The 6,000-nt window shown below is 30.1% G+C and overlaps 1 protein-coding gene and 1 long non-coding RNA gene across 2 annotated transcripts in view; one reads left to right on the top strand and one right to left on the bottom strand.

Moving 5' to 3' along the window:
* LOC142322206 (zinc transporter ZIP1-like) overlaps positions 1–6,000 on the bottom strand; it is a 163,829-nt gene that overhangs the window by 1,381 nt on the left and 156,448 nt on the right. The gene's annotated exons all lie outside the window — the stretch shown is intronic.
* The window catches only part of LOC142322207 (uncharacterized), a 39,432-nt gene that overhangs the window by 12,311 nt on the left and 21,121 nt on the right, over positions 1–6,000 (top strand). The gene's annotated exons all lie outside the window — the stretch shown is intronic.

Genomic DNA, 6,000 nt, shown 5'->3' with positions numbered 1-6,000 from the left:
TTATATAATGAAAAAAGGTAAGTAATCCTATTTCAGTTATTCTATACTTGGGAAATAATTGAATGTTTTTAACATTTCATTTTTATTTTTATTTTTTATATTTAAATTTTTACGTTTAATATAAGATTTTATACAAAGCATTTTACAATAAATATCTACAACTGAAGATACGGGTTACCGCAAAAGTACTTTGTAGAAATCATATGAAAAAATAAGGTGACTGTCATTTTATTTTATTTTATACTTGGGTGGATCACATTGAATCATACATATTTGAATTATTAGTACAGAGGTGATATGGGTCTTGAAAGGATCGATTTTAGAAAAATAATATATTTATATAATATATCCTATTTATTCAAATAAGCCCTGTGGGATTTTTTTTATAATTTTCTGTTTAAAATTTTGGGATACAAGTTTATTTAAATAATTATAATTATTGAATGATTATTTCTGCATGAACAATGTTTTATATTTGATTATTATTATTTTACAAGCCAGTGTTGTGTACGACTTTGACTGTGAAAGGTTATACAGTAATAGGAACAACAAAGATGTATTTTATTATAATACCAGCGTCTGTCACTAGGGAAAGAGTACAAGGGGTTATTACTGTTATATCTATGTAGTTCTTTATTCTGTAACATAGTATGTAGAATCAAACAAAAGTCTGGATGTAGGGTACATTTCAGTTTTTAGGTTTAGAAAGAAATTTCTTATCAGAAATGTAGAAATGAAGAACCCATTGGTCGAATAATGTTTGGCATAAAGCAGTTTTGTTCAGTTATGGCATTTGTAAAGATTATGTTATGTTATATTTATGTTGTTAAATATAACAAAATATAACATGTTATAACATATAATATGTTGTTAAGGTTATGTTATGTTTTTATGTTGGTAATATTACAGTGGTGGTTAATTTTTTTAGTGATTCTTGTATATGTTAATTGGTAGTTTCTTGTTAAATTGTTAAAAAAAGAAACTACTAATTGGTAGTTTGTCTATTAATTATTAATAAAGTAGTATTCTTTTTTTGCTCATCTGGTAAACCAGTTATAATTTTTAATTAAAGAAAGACAATCTGTAAATACATTATTTGAAAAAATATCTTAATAATTTAGTTATTTATTTGTGATAAAAAATAAACCAACTATAAAAATTCTATTTAAATTTTGTCAAAATTCTAAGCTTCATAATTTCAAAGTAAGAACAATATTTATTACTTTATTTGGTATATATTCCTTTAAAATTCTTATGCTTAAAATTTATAAATAATAAATAAACCAGAAGGTTAGTTTACAGTTAACGTATTTATATTCAGTAAAACAATATGACCATTTTTTTATTGTAACCTGATATTCTGTTGCGTCAAGAAATTCTATAATCCAGTTTTCTAGTCAGCCGGTTAAATTAATTAAACCGTTGTACTCTTAATCAAATTTTAATTCCTAGGTAATAATAATAATTTATTCATTGGGTTTTAATTAATGACATAAGTCTTAAATGATAGACTTGAAATAAATATGATTGACTGTAACATAGACTATAAACAGGAAATGTTGCTGGGAATACAGTCTAGTTACAACTAGTATAATATTTTATTTTTAAAAAGTGGATGGAGGTGTTGCTATCCAGTTACATTGTACAGAATCTTCACTGAGCTACCTGCTTAAAAACTCTGTGGAAGGTATAGTAATACTTCTTAACAACATTTTTGTGATTTTATATACTAATCTGTAGAACAATTACTAAATAATCTTAGCTACTTTTCTGTTGTTAGTAATAAAAACCATCAATAAGGGTGTCATAAGTTGATAGCAGTATTAAAATTAGAATTCCATTGAAAGCTGCATGTGTAATTATATAAATGATGAGCCGTGCTGAAAACCATTTGCAACCTGTAAAACTGTAAACAATATTCAAAGTAATGTACACTGTTGCCAAGATTATGCCAGTACGATAAAGTGTGGGGCCTGTTACTGCAGATATAAAATTAACTGCCTATAAATATTAAGTAATTTATTTGTTAATATTGATATTTTTTTTTATTACATTTTATGACTATCCTTGAGAATCTATTTATTATTACTAATAGTAACAGTGCTATATTATACATAGTATTAGTGCTATTATCATGTAAGTAAATTATAGCAATTATTAATCAGCTTTTACAATGCATAACCATTTTCATTACCGATGCAGCATTGTTTCTGTTCAATTACAACTGTCAATACCATTCTAATAATACTGCTATGAATAATCATATTGGAGAGGTGCATTCAGTCAGAACTCATCTATGGAATTTGATGATTAAAACTATCTGAAGTGCAAAGTTAGTCAAAGGTATGTTTTGACTTTATTTCCATTCTTCTTGTAAAATTGGCCCTAATTTATTCTGAAAAAATCTGGTTTGAGCAAACTTGATTTGATATGAATTAAGATATGGGGTACCATCTTACTATGTGGTCCATGATGAAAACCAGTTGCAACCTCTAAAACTGTAAACAACATTCAAAGTAATGTACAGTTTCCAACTTTTATTTTAATTGTATCTTCTGGTGAAATAAATATTTGTTTTGCGATGTGTATATATATATATATAAAAATATAAAAATATATATTTATATATATATATATATATATATATATATATATATGAGGTGCTACCCAAAAGTTCGGGGAATTTGAATTTCGCGCGCGAACTATTGCTGGTACGACCTGCTGCCGCTAGATGTGGCTAACAGTACTCTTTGTGAATCAGTGTTCCAACAGCTGTGACGGTGAGAGGCTGCAATGTTGACTTTCGTGCGGTTGTGTAATGCGTTTTACTGCTTCGGAAGTTCTAAATGGCACATTTTAAAGAGCAAAGAACCTGCATCAAATTTTGCTTCATGCTTAAAAAAACTGGTGTAGAAACCCATCGCATGCTTGTGGAAGCATTTGGTGACAATGCTGTGAGTAAAAGTAAAAATTTTTTGTGGTACAAACGATTCAAAGTTGGACGAACGACAGTCGATGACGATGAGCGTCGTTCAGAAAGACCAACAAGCGCAACACCGGAAAACATCGCGAAAGTGCGAGAGACTATTGTTGCAGATCGTAGACAAACAATCCATGATGTTTGTGCAATCGTACAAATGTCTTATGGGTCCGTGCAACGCATCTTGTCGGACAATTTGAACATTAGATGCATTAATGCAAATTTCGTACCGAGACTGTTGAAATTTTTCTGGTTGTTTGTTTCTGGTCGCTGAACAGCGACCAGAAACAAAATCGAGTAGCTGTCTGTAGTGAATTGAAAAATTCAGCAAAAGATGACCCTAACTTCTTCTCCAACATCATAACCGGTGATGAGACATGGGTGTACGGGTATGACCCAGAAACTAAGCAGCAGTCGTTGCAGTGGAAGTCGCCAAGTTCACCGCGGCCAAAAAAAAAACACGCCGAGTTCGCAGCAACGTGAAGTCCATGATGATTGTTTTTTCGACATCAAAGGCATTATCCATAAGGAATTTGTTCCTCTTGGTCAAACTGTCAATGGTATGTTCTATTGTGAAGTTTTGAAGCGGTTACGTGAAAGCATTAGGCGCAAACATTGAGATCTGTAGGGTAACAACAGCTGGGTTCTGCACCATGACAACGCGCCCGCGCACACATCGCTAGCCGTTTGAAATTTTTTGGCTTCCAAAAAGACGGTAGTGATTCCCCACCCACCCTATTCGCCTGACCTTGCCCCGTGCGACTTTTTTCTCTTTCTGAAAATAAAATTTCAGTTGAAAGGCCGTCGTTTTAACGCAATTGAGATTCAGGAAGAAACGCAGAACTTGCTTCGAACACTTACACCTGCAGACTTCCAGGAATGTATGGAATCATGGGAAAAACGCTGGGAACATTGTATCAATGCCCAAGGGGATTACTTTGAAGGAGACGGTGAAAATTAAAAGTTGTGGTAAACTATTTTATTTTTATGGTAAAATTCCCCGAACGTTTGGGTAGCACATCGTGTGTGTATGTATATATATATATATATATATATATATGTAAAAAAGGGTGAGAACGAGAGAGAAGAGGGGATAAGGTTTATTCCATGAAGTATATTCCAATCAGAAATATTGCCACTACTAGAAATCTGGCTGCCTGTAGCCAGATCTTGCCATCTCAGTTGCCTGTAGCTTTTTGAGAAAAAGTTTTTTTTGCAGTTTACATTTAGGCCGGTTAAAGCAAATTATTGCTGTACTATATCGTTCAGGATAAAAATCTGCTGATTTCCCAAAAAATTGTGTATGAGCATCCGTAGTTTGGGAGTAGTCCGAGTTCCCTGTAAATGGAGTTGTTTGTTTCACACTGACATTTCTCTTTAGGTAGTCCTTTCTGCATCCTAGATCGCTTCGTTGCTTTGGGTCGGAAGGGTTTAAATAGAACCCTACTGAAGACAATGTGCATGTCCAATCCAAGAATTCTGAATCCAGTCTTGCGGCTACACAATAAGGGTTGAAGTCACCTATTTGATAAAGCTGGGTCTTCTATTCTCTTCTAATATAAAAAATAAAACTAACAATTTTTACGCCCCTCTGTTGTATGAGTGGTTTAAGATGTAATACTATTTGTAACTTTGCTACAAATGATAATAATATGTTACAAAAAAAGGAAATATTAAATTTTCAAATGTTACTGAACATCTGTTTAAAAATAAAAATAAAATTACTGACATTAATAATGTAGAATTATTAGATATAAATAATAATAATAAATTTATATATTAGAGAAATATTAGTAAATTTAAAAATAAATTGAGACTTACTAATGAACAAACTGAATATAACACGATGCTGAAATTGATAGACCTGACATAACGATTGAATATTTTAATAAATACTTTTATCGCAGCAGAAGTTTTAAGTATGAAATTAACATATACGTAGTGTTAATTTTTTTTAAAAACTGAGACTATATATTTTGATTTATAATTTATAAAATTTGTCTACTGATGATCAGTAACACTTTATCTGATCATCTGTTTTTATCTTTTATTTGAATTGTATCTGGTGAAATAAATATATGTTTTGAAATAATATATTTATGTATACAAGTATATATGTAAAAAAGGGTAAGAAAAAGAGAGAACAGGGGATAAAAACTTTTATTGTTTCAAGGAAATAACTACATATAGATATCTTAAATTCTATTATTGGAGTAATAAAGTAACATTCGTATGTTAAATATTACAGATTATTTTACCTAAAACGTTCTCTACTTTGATCTGTGTAGATTTAATAAGATGTGTTAGCCAACAAAAATCGAGTATAAATGTATAATGCTCATATATACAGGGTGAATTTATTTCTACACAGGGAAAATATTAAACCGAAACAATATAATAAAATATAATTTTCAAAGATTTTAATATCTATAGTATTATAAACTTTAAAATCAGTATATTGAGAGTAAATGATCTTCAAGGATATCCGACCTGTTACTTTCTACACTTAAATTGTTTTGTTTTACGATTAATAATTTGTTAACTATAGATATATAGTTAACTATTTTCACTATTTTTTTCTATTCCAAATGCATAAATATTACAGATCTTGTTAGTTAAGTGATCGTAAATTAATAACGACTAGTTATTTTTTTTTTAAAGAGAAAGAAAAAATTAATTGTTATGGAACATAATTTCATATTACATTTGTAGGAGAACATTCTATATTTAATAGAATTGAAACTTGTTAAGAAGTTCACATATAAACATGTATTCCGGGTCAGTTTTCGGACCGCAATGCGCTTGGAATTCAAGAGGGGTTGTATTGATTTTGCAAAACGTTTGCGATGTTGTGTAAACTAAGAATATATAGTAACAGACTCCACCCGTTAATTGTTAAAACTATGAAATTATAAAAGTCTGCTAAATTAAATCTTATATAATTATAATTGCTGAATAATATTTAGTGATGCATACGCTGAAGTACGAATGTCAGATCACTGTTATTATTATGAGCGTGT

This window comes from Lycorma delicatula, chromosome 3 (genome assembly GCF_047948215.1).
Source record: "Lycorma delicatula isolate Av1 chromosome 3, ASM4794821v1, whole genome shotgun sequence".
NCBI classification, from domain to species: Eukaryota; Metazoa; Arthropoda; class Insecta; order Hemiptera; family Fulgoridae; genus Lycorma; species Lycorma delicatula.
This window is presented reverse-complemented; position numbering and strand designations above follow the sequence as displayed.